This window comes from Ambystoma mexicanum, chromosome 5q (genome assembly GCF_040938575.1).
Source record: "Ambystoma mexicanum isolate Mex_15411 chromosome 5q, UKY_AmexF1_1, whole genome shotgun sequence".
Taxonomy (NCBI): Eukaryota; Metazoa; Chordata; class Amphibia; order Caudata; family Ambystomatidae; genus Ambystoma; species Ambystoma mexicanum.
In genome coordinates this window covers 1,377,123,985-1,377,143,812 of record NC_090933.1, presented here as the reverse complement: position 1 = coordinate 1,377,143,812, position 19,828 = coordinate 1,377,123,985, and positions in this window count along the sequence as shown.

Below are 19,828 nucleotides of genomic sequence, written 5' to 3'. Positions count from 1 at the left end.
CAGGGTTTGGCTTCTAGGCTTGATGTTTCCATCCATATCAGTCTGGAGCGAGTCAGGGTTTGGCTTCTAGGCTTCATGTTTCCATCCATGTCAGACTGGAGCAGTCATGTTTTGCCTTCTAGGCTTCATGTTTCCATCCATATCAGACGGGAGCGAGTCAGGGTTTGGCTTCTAGGCTTCATGTTTCTATCCATGTCAGACTGGAGCGAGTCAGGGTTTGGCTTCTAGGCTTCATTTTTCTATCCATATCAGACTGGAGTGAGTCAGGGTTTGGCTTCTAGGCTTCACTTTTCCATCCATATCAGATTAGAGCGAGTCAGGGTTTGGCTTCTAGACTTCATGTTTCCATCCATATCAGACTGGAACGAGTCAGGGTTTGGCTTCTAGGCTTCAGTTTTCCATCCATATCAGACTGGAGAGAGTCAGGGTTTGGCTTCTAGGCTTCACTTTTCCATCCATATCAGACTGGAGCGAGTCAGGGTTTGGCTTCTAGGCTTCACTTTTCCATGCATGTCAGTCTGGAGCGAGTCAGGGTTTGGCTTCTAGGCTTCAGTTTTCCATCCATATCAGAATGGAGCGAGTCAGGGTTTGCCTTCTAGGCTTCAGTTTTCCATCCATGTCAGTCTGGAGTGAGTCAGGGTTTGGCTTCTAGGCTTCATGTTTCCATCCATGTCAGACTGGAGCAGTCATGTTTTGGCTTCTAGGCTTCATGTTTCCATTCATGTCAGACTGGAGCGAGTCAGAGTTTGGCTTCTAGGCTTCACTTTTCCATCCATTTCAGACTGGATCGAGTCAGGGTTTGGATTCTAGGCTTCACTTTTCCATCCATATCAGACGGGAGCGAGCCAGGGTTTGGCTTCTAGGCTTTATGTTTCCATCCATGTAAGACTGGAGCGAGTCAGGGTTTGGCTTCTAGGCTTCATTTTTCCAACCATTTCAGACTGGAGCGAGTCAGGGTTTGGCTTCTAGTCTTCACTTTTCCATCCATATCAGACTGGAGCGAGTCAGGGTTTGGCTTCTAGGCTTGATGTTTCCATCCATATCAGACTGGAGCGAGTCAGGGTTTGGCTTCTAGGCTTCAGTTTTCCATCCATATCAGAATGGAGCGAGTCAGGGTTTGGCTTCTAGGCTTCACTTTCCCATCCATATCAGAATGGAGCGAGTCAGGGTTTGGCTTCTAGGCTCCAATTTTCCATCCATGTCAGACTGGAGCGAGTCAGGGTTTGGCTTGTAGGCTTCACGTTTCCATCCATGTCAGTCTGGAGCGAGTAAGGGTTTGGCTTCTAGGCTTCAGTTTTCCATCCATATCAGACTGGAGCGAGTCAGGGTTTGGCTTCTAGGCTTCACTTTTCCATCCATATCAGACTGGAGCGAGTCAGGGTTTGGCTTCTAGGCTTCACTTTTCCATCCATATCAGAATGGAGCGAGTCAGGGTTTGGCTTCTAGGCTTCACTTTTCCATCCATATCAGACTGGAGCGAGTCAGGGTTTGGCTTCTAGGCTTCATGTTTCCATCCATGTCAGACTAGAGCGAGTCAGGGTTTGGCTTCTAGGCTTCATTTTTCCATCCATATCAGACTGGAGCGAGTCAGGGTTTGGCTTCTAGGCTTCACTTTTCCATCCATATCAGACTGGAGCGATTCAGGATTTGGCTTCTAGGCTTCACGTTTCCATCCATATCAGACTGGAGTGATTCAGGGTTTTGCTTCTAGGCTTCACTTTTCCATCCATATCAGACTGGAGCAAATCAGGGTTTGGATTCTAGGCTTCACTTTTCCATCCATGTAAGACTGTAGCAGTCAGGGTTTGGCTTCTAGGCTTCACTTTTCCATCCATGTCAGACTGGAGCGAGTCAGGGATGGCTTCTAGGCTTCACTTTTCCATCCATGTCAGACTGGAGCAGTCATGTTTTGGCTTCTAGGCTTCACTTTTCCATCCATGTCAGACTGGAGCAGTCATGTTTTGGCTTCTAGGCTTCATGTCTCCATCCATGTCAGACTGTAGCAGTCATGTTTTGGCTTCTAGGCTTCATTTTTCCATCCATATCAGACTGGAGCAGTCATGTTTTGGCTTCTAGGCTTCATGTTTCCATCCATGTCAGACTGTAGCAGTCATGTTTTGGCTTCCTGGCTTCATGTTTCCATCCATGTCAGACTGTAGCAGTCATGTTTTGGCTTCTAGGCTTCATTATTCCATCTATGTCAGACTGGAGCAGTCAGGGTTTGGCTTTTAGGCTTCATTTTTCCATCTATGTCAGACTGGAGCAGTCAGGGTTTGGCTTCTCAACTTCATTTTTCCATCCATGTCAGACTGGAGGAGTCAGGGTTGGCTTCTAGGCTTCACTTTCCCATTCATGTCAGACTGGAGCAGTCATGTTTTGGCTTCTAGGCTTCATGTTTCCATCCATGTCAGACTGGAGCGAGTCAGGGTTTGGCTTCTAGGCTTCAGTTTTCCATCCATATCAGACGGGAGCGAGTCAGGGTTTGGCTTCTAGGCTTCATGTTTCTATCCATATCAGACTGGAGCGAGTCAGGGTTTGGCTTCTAGGCTTCATGTTTCTATCCATGTCAGACTGGAGCGAGTCAGGGTTTGGCTTCTAGGCTTCATTTTTCTATCCATATCAGACTGGAGTGAGTCAGGGTTTGGCTTCTAGGCTTCACTTTTCCATCCATATCAGATTGGAGCGAGTCAGGGTTTGGCTTCTAGACTTCATGTTTCCATCCATATCAGACTGGAACGAGTCAGGGTTTGGCTTCTAGGCTTCAGTTTTCCATCCATATCAGACTGGAGAGAGTCAGGGTTTGACTTCTAGGCTTCACTTTTCCATCCATATCAGACTGGAGCGAGTCAGGGTTTGGCTTCTAGGCTTCACTTTTCCATCCATGTCAGTCTGGAGCGAGTCAGGGTTTGGCTTCTAGGCTTCAGTTTTCCATCCATATCAGACTGGAGCGAGTCAGGGTTTGGCTTCTAGGCTTCAGTTTTCCATCCATGTCAGTCTGGAGCGAGTCAGGGTTTGGCTTCTAGGCTTCATGTTTCCATCCATGTCAGACTGGAGCAGTCATGTTTTGGCTTCTAGGCTTCATGTTTCCATCCATGTCAGACTGGAGCGAGTCAGAGTTTGGCTTCTAGGCTTCATTTTTCCATCTATGTCAGACTGGAGCAGTCAGGGTTTGGCTTCTCAACTTCATTTTTCCATCCATGTCAGACTGGAGGAGTCCGGGTTGGCTTCTAGGCTTCACTTTCCCATTCATGTCAGACTGGAGCAGTCATGTTTTGGCTTCTAGGCTTCATGTCTCCATCCATGTCAGACTGTAGCAGTCATGTTGTGGCTTCTAGGCTTCATTTTTCCATCCATATCAGACTGGAGCAGTAATGTTTTGGCTTCTAGGCTTCATGTTTCCATCCATGTCAGACTGTAGCAGTCATGTGTTGGCTTCTAGGCTTCATTATTCCATCCATGTCTGACTGGAGCAGTCATGTTTTGGCTTCCTGGCTTCATGTTTCCATCCATGTCAGACTGTAGCAGTCATGTTTTGGCTTCTAGGCTTCATTATTCCATCTATGTCAGACTAGAGCAGTCAGGGTTTGTCTTCTAGGCTTCATTTTTCCATCTATGTCAGACTGGAGCAGTCAGGGTTTGGCTTCTCAACTTCATTTTTCCATCCATGTCAGACTGGAACGAGTCAGGGTTTGGCTTCTAGGCTTCAGTTTTCCATCCATATCAGACTGGAGAGAGTCAGGGTTTGACTTCTAGGCTTCACTTTTCCATCCATATCAGACTGGAGCGAGTCAGGGTTTGGCTTCTAGGCTTCACTTTTCCATCCATGTCAGTCTGGAGCGAGTCAGGGTTTGGCTTCTAGGCTTCAGTTTTCCATCCATATCAGACTGGAGCGAGTCAGGGTTTGGCTTCTAGGCTTCAGTTTTCCATCCATGTCAGTATGGAGCGAGTCAGGGATTGGCTTCTAGGCTTCATGTTTCCATCCGTGTCAGACTGGAGCAGTCATGTTTTGGCTTCTAGGCTTCATGTTTCCATCCATGTCAGACTGGAGCGAGTCAGAGTTTGGCTTCTAGGCTTCACTTTTCCATCCATATCAGACTCGAGCGAGTCAGGGTTTGGATTCTAGGCTTCACTTTTCCATCCATATCAGACGGGAGCGAGTCAGGGTTTGGCTTCTAGGCTTCATGTTTCCATCCATGTAAGACTGGAGCGAGTCAGGGTTTGGCTTCTAGGCTTCATTTTTCCAACCATTTCAGACTGGAGCGAGTTAGGGTTTGGCTTCTAGACTTGATGTTTCCATTTATATCAGACTGGAGCGAGTTAGGGTTTGGCTTCTAGGCTTCAGTTTTCCATCCATATCAGAATGGAGTGAGACAGGGTTTGGCTTCTAGGCTTCACTTTCCCATCCATATCAGAATGGAGCGAGTCAGGGTTTGGCTTCTAGGCTTCAATTTTCCATCCATGTCAGACTGGAGCGAGTCAGGGTTTGGCTTCTAGGCTTCACGTTTCCATCCATGTCAGTCTGGAGCGAGTAAGGGTTTGGCTTCTAGGCTTCAGTTTTCCATCCATATCAGACTGGAGCGAATCAGGGTTTGGCTTCTAGGCTTCATGTTTCCATCCATGTCAGACTAGAGTGAGTCAGGGTTTGGCTTCTAGGCTTCATGTTTCTATCCATATCAGACGGGAGCGAGTCAGGGTTTGGCTTCTAGGCTTCATGTTTCTATCCATGTCAGACTGGAGCGAGTCAGGGTTTGGCTTCTAGGCTTAATTTTTCTATCCATATCAGACTGGAGTGAGTCAGGGTTTGGCTTCTAGGCTTCACTTTTCCATCCATATCAGACTGGAGCGAGTCAGGGTTTGGCTTCTAGGCTTCATGTTTCCATCCATATCAGACTGGAGCGAGTCAGGGTTTGGGTTCTAGGCTTCAGTTTTCCATCCATATCAGAATGGAGCGAGTAAGGGTTTGGCTTCTAGGCTTCACTTTTCCATCCATATCAGAATGGAGCGAGTCAGGGTTTGGCTTCTAGGCTTCAGTTTTCCATCCATATCAGACGGGAGCGAGTCAGGGTTTGGCTTCTAGGCTTCATGTTTCTATCCATGTCAGACTGGAGCGAGTCAGGGTTTGGCTTCTAGGCTTCATTTTTATATCCATATCAGACTGGAGTGAGTCAGGGTTTGGCTTCTAGGCTTCACTTTTCCATCCATATCAGATTGGAGCGAGTCAGGGTTTGGCTTCTAGACTTCATGTTTCCATCCATATCAGACTGGAACGAGTCAGGGTTTGGCTTCTAGGCTTCAGTTTTCCATCCATATCAGACTGGAGAGAGTCAGGGTCTGGCTTCTAGGCTTCACTTTTCCATCCATATCAGAATGGAGCGAGTCAGGGTTTGGCTTCTAGGCTTCACTTTTCCAACCATGTCAGTCTGGAGCGAGTCAGGGTTTGGCTTCTAGGCTTCAGTTTTCCATCCATATCAGACTGGAGCGGGTCAGGGTTTGCCTTCTAGGCTTCAGTTTTCCATCCATGTCAGTCTGGAGCGAGTCAGGGTTTGGCTTCTAGGCTTCATGTTTCCATCCATGTCAGACTGGAGCAGTCATGTTTTGGCTTCTAGGCTTCATGTTTCCATCCATATCAGACGGGAGCGAGTCAGGGTTTGGCTTCTAGGCTTCATGTTTCTATCCATGTCAGACTGGAGCGAGTCAGGGTTTGGCTTCTAGGCTTCATTTTTCTATCCATATCAGACTGGAGTGAGTCAGGGTTTGGCTTCTAGGCTTCACTTTTCCATCCATATCAGATTGGAGCGAGTCAGGGTTTGGCTTCTAGACTTCATGTTTCTATCCATATCAGACTGGAACGAGTCAGGGTTTGGCTTCTACGCTTCAGTTTTCCATCCATATCAGACTGGAGAGAGTCAGGGTTTGGCTTCTAGGCTTCACTTTTCCATCCATATCAGACTGGAGCGAGTCAGGGTTTGGCTTCTAGGCTTCACTTTTCCATGCATGTCAGTCTGGAGCGAGTCAGTGTTTGGCTTCTAGGCTTCAGTTTTCCATCCATATCAGAATGGAGCGAGTCAGGGTTTGCCTTCTAGGCTTCAGTTTTCCATCCATGTCAGTCTGGAGCGAGTCAGGGTTTGGCTTCTAGGCTTCATGTTTCCATCCATGTCAGACTGGAGCAGTCATGTTTTGGCTTCTAGGCTTCATGTCTCCATCCATGTCAGACTGGAGCGAGTCAGAGTTTGGCTTCTAGGCTTCACTTTTCCATCCATATCAGACTGGATCGTGTCAGGGTTTGGATTCTAGGCTTCACTTTTCCATCCATATCAGACGGGAGCGAGTCAGGGTTTGGCTTCTAGGCTTCATGTTTCCATCCATGTAAGACTGGAGCGAGTCAGGGTTTGGCTTCTAGGCTTCATTTTTCCAACCATTTCAGACTGGAGCGAGTCAGGGTTTGGCTTCTAGTCTTCACTTTTCCATCCATATCAGACTGGAGCGAGTCAGGGTTTGGCTTCTAGGCTTGATGTTTCCATCCATATCAGACTGGAGCGAGTCAGGGTTTGGCTTCTAGGCTTCAGTTTTCCATCCATATCAGAATGGAGCGAGTCAGGGTTTGGCTTCTAGGCTTCACTTTCCCATCCATATCAGAATGGAGCGAGTCAGGGTTTGGCTTCTAGGCTCCAATTTTCCATCCATGTCAGACTGGAGCGAGTCAGGGTTTGGCTTGTAGGCTTCACGTTTCCATCCATGTCAGTCTGGAGCGAGTAAGGGTTTGGCTTCTAGGCTTCAGTTTTCCATCCATATCAGACTGGAGCGAGTCAGGGTTTGGCTTCTAGGCTTCACTTTTCCATCCATATCAGACTGGAGCGAGTCAGGGTTTGGCTTCTAGGCTTCACTTTTCCATCCATATCAGAATGGAGCGAGTTAGGGTTTGGCTTCTAGGCTTCACTTTTCCATCCATATCAGACTGGAGCGAGTCAGGGTTTGGCTTCTAGGCTTCATGTTTCCATCCATGTCAGACTAGAGCGAGTCAGGGTTTGGCTTCTAGGCTTCATTTTTCCATCCATATCAGACTGGAGCGAGTCAGGGTTTGGCTTCTAGGCTTCACTTTTCCATCCATATCAGACTGGAGCGATTCAGGATTTGGCTTCTAGGCTTCACGTTTCCATCCATATCAGACTGGAGTGATTCAGGGTTTTGCTTCTAGGCTTCACTTTTCCATCCATATCAGACTGGAGCAAATCAGGGTTTGGATTCTAGGCTTCACTTTTCCATCCATGTAAGACTGTAGCAGTCAGGGTTTGGCTTCTAGGCTTCACTTTTCCATCCATGTCAGACTGGAGCGAGTCAGGGATGGCTTCTAGGCTTCACTTTTCCATCCATGTCAGACTGGAGCAGTCATGTTTTGGCTTCTAGGCTTCACTTTTCCATCCATGTCAGTCTGGAGCGAGTCAGGGTTTGGCTTCTAGGCTTCACTTTTCCATCCATGTCAGTCTGGAGCGAGTCAGGGTTTGGCTTCTAGGCTTCAGTTTTTCATCCATATCAGACTGGAGCGAGTCAGGGTTTAGCTTCTAGGCTTCAGTTTTCCATCCATGTCAGTCTGGAGCGAGTCAGGGTTTGGCTTCTAGGCTTCACGTTTCCATCCATGTCAGACTGGAGCAGTCATGTTTTGGCTTCTAGGCTTCATGTTTCCATCCATGTCAGACTGGAGCGAGTCAGAGTTTGGCCTCTAGGCTTCACTTTTCCATCCATATCAGACTGGAGCGAGTCAGGGTTTGGCTTCTAGGCTTCACTTTTCCATCCATATCAGACTGGAGCGAGTCAGGGTTTGGATTCTAGGCTTCACTTTTCCATCCATATCAGACGGGAGCGAGTCAGGGTTTGGCTTCTAGGCTTCATGTTTCCATCCATGTAAGACTGGAGCGAGTCAGGGTTTGGCTTCTAGGCTTCATTTTTCCAACCATTTCAGACTGGAGCGAGTCAGGGTTTGGCTTCTAGTCTTCACTTTTCCATCCATATCAGACTGGAGCGAGTCAGGGTTTGGCTTCTAGGCTTGATGTTTCCATCCATATCAGACTGGAGCGAGTCAGGGTTTGGCTTCTAGGCTTCAGTTTTCCATCCATATCAGAATGGAGCGAGTCAGGGTTTGGCTTCTAGGCTTCACTTTCCCATCCATATCAGAATGGAGCGAGTCAGGGTTTGGCTTCTAGGCTCCAATTTTCCATCCATGTCAGACTGGAGCGAGTCAGGGTTTGGCTTGTAGGCTTCACGTTTCCATCCATGTCAGTCTGGAGCGAGTAAGGGTTTGGCTTCTAGGCTTCAGTTTTCCATCCATATCAGACTGGAGCGAGTCAGGGTTTGGCTTCTAGGCTTCACTTTTCCATCCATATCAGACTGGAGCGAGTCAGGGTTTGGCTTCTAGGCTTCACTTTTCCATCCATATCAGAATGGAGCGAGTCAGGGTTTGGCTTCTAGGCTTCACTTTTCCATCCATATCAGACTGGAGCGAGTCAGGGTTTGGCTTCTAGGCTTCATGATTCCATCCATGTCAGACTAGAGCGAGTCAGGGTTTGGCTTCTAGGCTTCATTTTTCCATCCATATCAGACTGGAGCGAGTCAGGGTTTGGCTTCTAGGCTTCACTTTTCCATCCATATCAGACTGGAGCGATTCAGGATTTGGCTTCTAGGCTTCACGTTTCCATCCATATCAGACTGGAGCGATTCAGGGTTTTGCTTCTAGGCTTCACTTTTCCATCCATATCAGACTGGAGCAAATCAGGGTTTGGATTCTAGGCTTCACTTTTCCATCCATGTAAGACTGTAGCAGTCAGGGTTTGGCTTCTAGGCTTCACTTTTCCATCCATGTCAGACTGGAGCGAGTCAGTGATGGCTTCTAGGCTTCACTTTTCCATCCATGTCAGACTGGAGCAGTCATGTTTTGGCTTCTAGGCTTCACTTTTCCATCCATGTCAGTCTGGAGCGAGTCAGGGTTTGGCTTCTAGGCTTCACTTTTCCATCCATATCAGACTGGAACGAGTCAGGGTTTGGCTTCCAGGCTTCAGTTTTCCATCCATATCAGACTGGAGAGAGTCAGGGTCTGGCTTCTAGGCTTCACTTTTCCATCCATATCAGAATGGAGCGAGTCAGGGTTTGGCTTCTAGGCTTCACTTTTCCAACCATGTCAGTCTGGAGCGAGTCAGGGTTTGGCTTCTAGGCTTCAGTTTTCCATCCATATCAGACTGGAGCGAGTCAGGGTTTGCCTTCTAGGCTTCAGTTTTCCATCCATGTCAGTCTGGAGCGAGTCAGGGTTTGGCTTCTAGGCTTCATGTTTCCATCCATGTCAGACTGGAGCAGTCATGTTTTGGCTTCTAGGCTTCATGTTTCCATCCATATCAGACGGGAGCGAGTCAGGGTTTGGCTTCTAGGCTTCATGTTTCTATCCATGTCAGACTGGAGCGAGTCAGGGTTTGGCTTCTAGGCTTCATTTTTCTACCCATATCAGACTGGAGTGAGTCAGGGTTTGGCTTCTAGGCTTCACTTTTCCATCCATATCAGATTGGACCGAGTCAGGGTTTGGCTTCTAGACTTCATGTTTCCATCCATATCAGACTGGAACGAGTCAGGGTTTGGCTTCTAGGCTTCAGTTTTCCATCCATATCAGACTGGAGAGAGTCAGGGTTTGGCTTCTAGGCTTCACTTTTCCATCCATATCAGACTGGAGCGAGTCAGGGTTTGGCTTCTAGGCTTCACTTTTCCATGCATGTCAGTCTGGAGCGAGTCAGTGTTTGGCTTCTAGGCTTCAGTTTTCCATCCATATCAGAATGGAGCGAGTCAGGGTTTGCCTTCTAGGCTTCAGTTTTCCATCCATGTCAGTCTGGAGCGAGTCAGGGTTTGGCTTCTAGGCTTCATGTTTCCATCCATGTCAGACTGGAGCAGTCATGTTTTGGCTTCTAGGCTTCATGTCTCCATCCATGTCAGACTGGAGCGAGTCAGAGTTTGGCTTCTAGGCTTCACTTTTCCATCCATATCAGACTGGATCGAGTCAGGGTTTGGATTCTAGGCTTCACTTTTCCATCCATATCAGACGGGAGCGAGTCAGGGTTTGGCTTCTAGGCTTCATGTTTCCATCCATGTAAGACTGGAGCGAGTCAGGGTTTGGCTTCTAGGCTTCATTTTTCCAACCATTTCAGACTGGAGCGAGTCAGGGTTTGGCTTCTAGTCTTCACTTTTCCATCCATATCAGACTGGAGCGAGTCAGGGTTTGGCTTCTAGGCTTGATGTTTCCATCCATATCAGACTGGAGCGAGTCAGGGTTTGGCTTCTAGGCTTCAGTTTTCCATCCATATCAGAATGGAGCGAGTCAGGGTTTGGCTTCTAGGCTTCACTTTCCCATCCATATCAGAATGGAGCGAGTCAGGGTTTGGCTTCTAGGCTCCAATTTTCCATCCATGTCAGACTGGAGCGAGTCAGGGTTTGGCTTGTAGGCTTCACGTTTCCATCCATGTCAGTCTGGAGCGAGTAAGGGTTTGGCTTCTAGGCTTCAGTTTTCCATCCATATCAGACTGGAGCGAGTCAGGGTTTGGCTTCTAGGCTTCACTTTTCCATCCATATCAGACTGGAGCGAGTCAGGGTTTGGCTTCTAGGCTTCACTTTTCCATCCATATCAGAATGGAGCGAGTCAGGGTTTGGCTTCTAGGCTTCACTTTTCCATCCATATCAGAATGGAGCGAGTCAGGGTTTGGCTTCTAGGCTTCAGTTTTCCATCCATATCAGACGGGAGCGAGTCAGGGTTTGGCTTCTAGGCTTCATGTTTCTATCCATGTCAGACTGGAGCGAGTCAGGGTTTGGCTTCTAGGCTTCATTTTTCTATCCATATCAGACTGGAGTGAGTCAGGGTTTGGCTTCTAGGCTTCACTTTTCCATCCATATCAGATTGGAGCGAGTCAGGGTTTGGCTTCTAGACTTCATGTTTCCATCCATATCAGACTGGAACGAGTCAGGGTTTGGCTTCTAGGCTTCAGTTTTCCATCCATATCAGACTGGAGAGAGTCAGGGTCTGGCTTCTAGGCTTCACTTTTCCATCCATATCAGAATGGAGCGAGTCAGGGTTTGGCTTCTAGGCTTCACTTTTCCAACCATGTCAGTCTGGAGCGAGTCAGGGTTTGGCTTCTAGGCTTCAGTTTTCCATCCATATCAGACTGGAGCGAGTCAGGGTTTGCCTTCTAGGCTTCAGTTTTCCATCCATGTCAGTCTGGAGCGAGTCAGGGTTTGGCTTCTAGGCTTCATGTTTCCATCCATGTCAGACTGGAGCAGTCATGTTTTGGCTTCTAGGCTTCATGTTTCCATCCATATCAGACGGGAGCGAGTCAGGGTTTGGCTTCTAGGCTTCATGTTTCTATCCATGTCAGACTGGAGCGAGTCAGGGTTTGGCTTCTAGGCTTCATTTTTCTATCCATATCAGACTGGAGTGAGTCAGGGTTTGGCTTCTAGGCTTCACTTTTCCATCCATATCAGATTGGAGCGAGTCAGGGTTTGGCTTCTAGACTTCATGTTTCCATCCATATCAGACTGGAACGAGTCAGGGTTTGGCTTCTACGCTTCAGTTTTCCATCCATATCAGACTGGAGAGAGTCAGGGTTTGGCTTCTAGGCTTCACTTTTCCATCCATATCAGACTGGAGCGAGTCAGGGTTTGGCTTCTAGGCTTCACTTTTCCATGCATGTCAGTCTGGAGCGAGTCAGTGTTTGGCTTCTAGGCTTCAGTTTTCCATCCATATCAGAATGGAGCGAGTCAGGGTTTGCCTTCTAGGCTTCAGTTTTCCATCCATGTCAGTCTGGAGCGAGTCAGGGTTTGGCTTCTAGGCTTCATGTTTCCATCCATGTCAGACTGGAGCAGTCATGTTTTGGCTTCTAGGCTTCATGTCTCCATCCATGTCAGACTGGAGCGAGTCAGAGTTTGGCTTCTAGGCTTCACTTTTCCATCCATATCAGACTGGATCGAGTCAGGGTTTGGATTCTAGGCTTCACTTTTCCATCCATATCAGACGGGAGCGAGTCAGGGTTTGGCTTCTAGGCTTCATGTTTCCATCCATGTAAGACTGGAGCGAGTCAGGGTTTGGCTTCTAGGCTTCATTTTTCCAACCATTTCAGACTGGAGCGAGTCAGGGTTTGGCTTCTAGTCTTCACTTTTCCATCCATATCAGACTGGAGCGAGTCAGGGTTTGGCTTCTAGGCTTGATGTTTCCATCCATATCAGACTGGAGCGAGTCAGGGTTTGGCTTCTAGGCTTCAGTTTTCCATCCATATCAGAATGGAGCGAGTCAGGGTTTGGCTTCTAGGCTTCACTTTCCCATCCATATCAGAATGGAGCGAGTCAGGGTTTGGCTTCTAGGCTCCAATTTTCCATCCATGTCAGACTGGAGCGAGTCAGGGTTTGGCTTGTAGGCTTCACGTTTCCATCCATGTCAGTCTGGAGCGAGTAAGGGTTTGGCTTCTAGGCTTCAGTTTTCCATCCATATCAGACTGGAGCGAGTCAGGGTTTGGCTTCTAGGCTTCACTTTTCCATCCATATCAGACTGGAGCGAGTCAGGGTTTGGCTTCTAGGCTTCACTTTTCCATCCATATCAGAATGGAGCGAGTCAGGGTTTGGCTTCTAGGCTTCACTTTTCTATCCATATCAGACTGGAGTGAGTCAGGGTTTGGCTTCTAGGCTTCACTTTTCCATCCATATCAGATTGGAGCGAGTCAGGGTTTGGCTTCTAGACTTCATGTTTCCATCCATATCAGACTGGAACGAGTCAGGGTTTGGCTTCTAGGCTTCAGTTTTCCATCCATATCAGACTGGAGAGAGTCAGGGTTTGGCTTCTAGGCTTCACTTTTCCATCCATATCAGACTGGAGCGAGTCAGGGTTTGGCTTCTAGGCTTCACTTTTCCATGCATGTCAGTCTGGAGCGAGTCAGTGTTTGGCTTCTAGGCTTCAGTTTTCCATCCATATCAGAATGGAGCGAGTCAGGGTTTGCCTTCTAGGCTTCAGTTTTCCATCCATGTCAGTCTGGAGCGAGTCAGGGTTTGGCTTCTAGGCTTCATGTCTCTATCCATATCAGACTGGAGCAGTCATGTTTTGGCTTCTAGGCTTCATGTCTCCATCCATGTCAGACTGGAGCGAGTCAGAGTTTGGCTTCTAGGCTTCACTTTTCCATCCATATCAGACTGGATCGAGTCAGGGTTTGGATTCTAGGCTTCACTTTTCCATCCATATCAGACGGGAGCGAGTCAGGGTTTGGCTTCTAGGCTTCATGTTTCCATCCATGTAAGACTGGAGCGAGTCAGGGTTTGGCTTCTAGGCTTCATTTTTCCAACCATTTCAGACTGGAGCGAGTCAGGGTTTGGCTTCTAGTCTTCACTTTTCCATCCATATCAGACTGGAGCGAGTCAGGGTTTGGCTTCTAGGCTTGATGTTTCCATCCATATCAGACTGGAGCGAGTCAGGGTTTGGCTTCTAGGCTTCAGTTTTCCATCCATATCAGAATGGAGCGAGTCAGGGTTTGGCTTCTAGGCTTCACTTTCCCATCCATATCAGAATGGAGCGAGTCAGGGTTTGGCTTCTAGGCTCCAATTTTCCATCCATGTCAGACTGGAGCGAGTCAGGGTTTGGCTTGTAGGCTTCACGTTTCCATCCATGTCAGTCTGGAGCGAGTAAGGGTTTGGCTTCTAGGCTTCAGTTTTCCATCCATATCAGACTGGAGCGAGTCAGGGTTTGGCTTCTAGGCTTCACTTTTCCATCCATATCAGACTGGAGCGAGTCAGGGTTTGGCTTCTAGGCTTCACTTTTCCATCCATATCAGAATGGAGCGAGTCAGGGTTTGGCTTCTAGGCTTCACTTTTCCATCCATATCAGACTGGAGCGAGTCAGGGTTTGGCTTCTAGGCTTCATGTTTCCATCCATGTCAGACTAGAGCGAGTCAGGGTTTGGCTTCTAGGCTTCATGTCTCTATCCATATCAGACGGGAGCGAGTCAGGGTTTGGCTTCTAGGCTTCATGTTTCTATCCATGTCAGACTGGAGCGATTCAGGATTTGGCTTCTAGGCTTCACGTTTCCATCCATATCAGACTGGAGTGATTCAGGGTTTTGCTTCTAGGCTTCACTTTTCCATCCATATCAGACTGGAGCAAATCAGGGTTTGGATTCTAGGCTTCACTTTTCCATCCATGTAAGACTGTAGCAGTCAGGGTTTGGCTTCTAGGCTTCACTTTTCCATCCATGTCAGACTGGAGCGAGTCAGGGATGGCTTCTAGGCTTCACTTTTCCATCCATGTCAGACTGGAGCAGTCATGTTTTGGCTTCTAGGCTTCACTTTTCCATCCATGTCAGTCTGGAGCGAGTCAGGGTTTGGCTTCTAGGCTTCACTTTTCCATCCATGTCAGTCTGGAGCGAGTCAGGGTTTGGCTTCTAGGCTTCAGTTTTTCATCCATATCAGACTGGAGCGAGTCAGGGTTTAGCTTCTAGGCTTCAGTTTTCCATCCATGTCAGTCTGGAGCGAGTCAGGGTTTGGCTTCTAGGCTTCACGTTTCCATCCATGTCAGACTGGAGCAGTCATGTTTTGGCTTCTAGGCTTCATGTTTCCATCCATGTCAGACTGGAGCGAGTCAGAGTTTGGCCTCTAGGCTTCACTTTTCCATCCATATCAGACTGGAGCGAGTCAGGGTTTGGCTTCTAGGCTTCACTTTTCCATCCATATCAGACTGGAGCGAGTCAGGGTTCGGATTCTAGGCTTCACTTTTCCATCCATATCAGACGGGAGCGAGTCAGGGTTTGGCTTCTAGGCTTCATGTTTCCATCCATGTAAGACTGGAGCGAGTCAGGGTTTGGCTTCTAGGCTTCATTTTTCCAACCATTTCAGACTGGAGCGAGTCAGGGTTTGGCTTCTAGTCTTCACTTTTCCATCCATATCAGACTGGAGCGAGTCAGGGTTTGGCTTCTAGGCTTGATGTTTCCATCCATATCAGACTGGAGCGAGTCAGGGTTTGGCTTCTAGGCTTCAGTTTTCCATCCATATCAGAATGGAGCGAGTCAGGGTTTGGCTTCTAGGCTTCACTTTCCCATCCATATCAGAATGGAGCGAGTCAGGGTTTGGCTTCTAGGCTCCAATTTTCCATCCATGTCAGACTGGAGCGAGTCAGGGTTTGGCTTGTAGGCTTCACGTTTCCATCCATGTCAGTCTGGAGCGAGTAAGGGTTTGGCTTCTAGGCTTCAGTTTTCCATCCATATCAGACTGGAGCGAGTCAGGGTTTGGCTTCTAGGCTTCACTTTTCCATCCATATCAGACTGGAGCGAGTCAGGGTTTGGCTTCTAGGCTTCACTTTTCCATCCATATCAGAATGGAGCGAGTCAGGGTTTGGCTTCTAGGCTTCACTTTTCCATCCATATCAGACTGGAGCGAGTCAGGGTTTGGCTTCTAGGCTTCATGTTTAAATCCATGTCAGACTAGAGCGAGTCAGTGTTTGGCTTCTAGGCTTCATTTTTCCATCCATATCAGACTGGAGCGAGTCAGGGTTTGGCTTCTAGGCTTCACTTTTCCATCCATATCAGACTGGAGCGATTCAGGATTTGGCTTCTAGGCTTCACGTTTCCATCCATATCAGACTGGAGTGATTCAGGGTTTTGCTTCTAGGCTTCACTTTTCCATCCATATCAGACTGGAGCAAATCAGGGTTTGGATTCTAGGCTTCACTTTTCCATCCATGTAAGACTGTAGCAGTCAGGGTTTGGCTTCTAGGCTTCACTTTTCCATCCATGTCAGACTGGAGCGAGTCAGGGATGGCTTCTAGGCTTCACTTTTCCATCCATGTCAGACTGGAGCAGTCATGTTTTGGCTTCTAGGCTTCACTTTTCCATCCATGTCAGTCTGGAGCGAGTCAGGGTTTGGCTTCTAGGCTTCACTTTTCCATCCATGTCAGTCTGGAGCGAGTCAGGGTTTGGCTTCTAGGCTTCAGTTTTTCATCCATATCAGACTGGAGCGAGTCAGGGTTTAGCTTCTAGGCTTCAGTTTTCCATCCATGTCAGTCTGGAGCGAGTCAGGGTTTGGCTTCTAGGCTTCACGTTTCCATCCATGTCAGACTGGAGCAGTCATGTTTTGGCTTCTAGGCTTCATGTTTCCATCCATGTCAGACTGGAGCGAGTCAGAGTTTGGCCTCTAGGCTTCACTTTTCCATCCATATCAGACTGGAGCGAGTCAGGGTTTGGCTTCTAGGCTTCACTTTTCCATCCATATCAGACTGGAGCGAGTCAGGGTTTGGATTCTAGGCTTCACTTTTCCATCCATATCAGACGGGAGCGAGTCAGGGTTTGGCTTCTAGGCTTCATGTTTCCATCCATGTAAGACTGGAGCGAGTCAGGGTTTGGCTTCTAGGCTTCATTTTTCCAACCATTTCAGACTGGAGCGAGTCAGGGTTTGGCTTCTAGTCTTCACTTTTCCATCCATATCAGACTGGAGCGAGTCAGGGTTTGGCTTCTAGGCTTGATGTTTCCATCCATATCAGACTGGAGCGAGTCAGGGTTTGGCTTCTAGGCTTCAGTTTTCCATCCATATCAGAATGGAGCGAGTCAGGGTTTGGCTTCTAGGCTTCACTTTCCCATCCATATCAGACTGGAGCGAGTCAGGGTTTGGCTTCTAGGCTTCACTTTTCCATCCATATCAGACTGGAGTGAGTCAGGGTTCGGATTCTAGGCTTCACTTTTCCATCCATATCAGACGGGAGCGAGTCAGGGTTTGGCTTCTAGGCTTCATGTTTCCATCCATGTAAGACTGGAGCGAGTCAGGGTTTGGCTTCTAGGCTTCATTTTTCCAACCATTTCAGACTGGAGCGAGTCAGGGTTTGGCTTCTAGTCTTCACTTTTCCATCCATATCAGACTGGAGCGAGTCAGGGTTTGGCTTCTAGGCTTGATGTTTCCATCCATATCAGACTGGAGCGAGTCAGGGTTTGGCTTCTAGGCTTCAGTTTTCCATCCATATCAGAATGGAGCGAGTCAGGGTTTGGCTTCTAGGCTTCACTTTCCCATCCATATCAGAATGGAGCGAGTCAGGGTTTGGCTTCTAGGCTCCAATTTTCCATCCATGTCAGACTGGAGCGAGTCAGGGTTTGGCTTGTAGGCTTCACGTTTCCATCCATGTCAGTCTGGAGCGAGTAAGGGTTTGGCTTCTAGGCTTCAGTTTTCCATCCATATCAGACTGGAGCGAGTCAGGGTTTGGCTTCTAGGCTTGATGTTTCCATCCATATCAGACTGGAGCGAGTCAGGGTTTGGCTTCTAGGCTTCACTTTTCCATCCATATCAGAATGGAGCGAGTCAGGGTTTGGCTTCTAGGCTTCACTTTTCCATCCATATCAGACTGGAGCGAGTCAGGGTTTGGCTTCTAGGCTTCATGTTTAAATCCATGTCAGACTAGAGCGAGTCAGTGTTTGGCTTCTAGGCTTCATTTTTCCATCCATATCAGACTGGAGCGAGTCAGGGTTTGGCTTCTAGGCTTCACTTTTCCATCCATATCAGACTGGAGCGATTCAGGATTTGGCTTCTAGGCTTCACGTTTCCATCCATATCAGACTGGAGTGATTCAGGGTTTTGCTTCTAGGCTTCACTTTTCCATCCATATCAGACTGGAGCAAATCAGGGTTTGGATTCTAGGCTTCACTTTTCCATCCATGTAAGACTGTAGCAGTCAGGGTTTGGCTTCTAGGCTTCACTTTTCCATCCATGTCAGACTGGAGCGAGTCAGGGATGGCTTCTAGGCTTCACTTTTCCATCCATGTCAGACTGGAGCAGTCATGTTTTGGCTTCTAGGCTTCACTTTTCCATCCATGTCAGTCTGGAGCGAGTCAGGGTTTGGCTTCTAGGCTTCACTTTTCCATCCATGTCAGTCTGGAGCGAGTCAGGGTTTGGCTTCTAGGCTTCAGTTTTTCATCCATATCAGACTGGAGCGAGTCAGGGTTTAGCTTCTAGGCTTCAGTTTTCCATCCATGTCAGTCTGGAGCGAGTCAGGGTTTGGCTTCTAGGCTTCACGTTTCCATCCATGTCAGACTGGAGCAGTCATGTTTTGGCTTCTAGGCTTCATGTTTCCATCCATGTCAGACTGGAGCGAGTCAGAGTTTGGCCTCTAGGCTTCACTTTTCCATCCATATCAGACTGGAGCGAGTCAGGGTTTGGCTTCTAGGCTTCACTTTTCCATCCATATCAGACTGGAGCGAGTCAGGGTTTGGATTCTAGGCTTCACTTTTCCATCCATATCAGACGGGAGCGAGTCAGGGTTTGGCTTCTAGGCTTCATGTTTCCATCCATGTAAGACTGGAGCGAGTCAGGGTTTGGCTTCTAGGCTTCATTTTTCCAACCATTTCAGACTGGAGCGAGTCAGGGTTTGGCTTCTAGTCTTCACTTTTCCATCCATATCAGACTGGAGCGAGTCAGGGTTTGGCTTCTAGGCTTGATGTTTCCATCCATATCAGACTGGAGCGAGTCAGGGTTTGGCTTCTAGGCTTCAGTTTTCCATCCATATCAGAATGGAGCGAGTCAGGGTTTGGCTTCTAGGCTTCATGTTTCCATCCATGTCAGACTGGAGCGAGTCAGAGTTTGGCCTCTAGGCTTCACTTTTCCATCCATATCAGACTGGAGCGAGTCAGGGTTTGGCTTCTAGGCTTCACTTTTCCATCCATATCAGACTGGAGCGAGTCAGGGTTCGGATTCTAGGCTTCACTTTTCCATCCATATCAGACGGGAGCGAGTCAGGGTTTGGCTTCTAGGCTTCATGTTTCCATCCATGTAAGACTGGAGCGAGTCAGGGTTTGGCTTCTAGGCTTCATTTTTCCAACCATTTCAGACTGGAGCGAGTCAGGGTTTGGCTTCTAGTCTTCACTTTTCCATCCATATCAGACTGGAGCGAGTCAGGGTTTGGCTTCTAGGCTTGATGTTTCCATCCATATCAGACTGGAGCGAGTCAGGGTTTGGCTTCTAGGCTTCAGTTTTCCATCCATATCAGAATGGAGCGAGTCAGGGTTTGGCTTCTAGGCTTCACTTTCCCATCCATATCAGAATGGAGCGAGTCAGGGTTTGGCTTCTAGGCTCCAATTTTCCATCCATGTCAGACTGGAGCGAGTCAGGGTTTGGCTTGTAGGCTTCACGTTTCCATCCATGTCAGTCTGGAGCGAGTAAGGGTTTGGCTTCTAGGCTTCAGTTTTCCATCCATATCAGACTGGAGCGAGTCAGGGTTTGGCTTCTAGGCTTCACTTTTCCATCCATATCAGACTGGAGCGAGTCAGGGTTTGGCTTCTAGGCTTCACTTTTCCATCCATATCAGAATGGAGCGAGTCAGGGTTTGGCTTCTAGGCTTCACTTTTCCATCCATATCAGACTGGAGCGAGTCAGGGTTTGGCTTCTAGGCTTCATGTTTAAATCCATGTCAGACTAGAGCGAGTCAGTGTTTGGCTTCTAGGCTTCATTTTTCCATCCATATCAGACTGGAGCGAGTCAGGGTTTGGCTTCTAGGCTTCACTTTTCCATCCATATCAGACTGGAGCGATTCAGGATTTGGCTTCTAGGCTTCACGTTTCCATCCATATCAGACTGGAGTGATTCAGGGTTTTGCTTCTAGGCTTCACTTTTCCATCCATATCAGACTGGAGCAAATCAGGGTTTGGATTCTAGGCTTCACTTTTCCATCCATGTAAGACTGTAGCAGTCAGGGTTTGGCTTCTAGGCTTCACTTTTCCATCCATGTCAGACTGGAGCGAGTCAGGGATGGCTTCTAGGCTTCACTTTTCCATCCATGTCAGACTGGAGCAGTCATGTTTTGG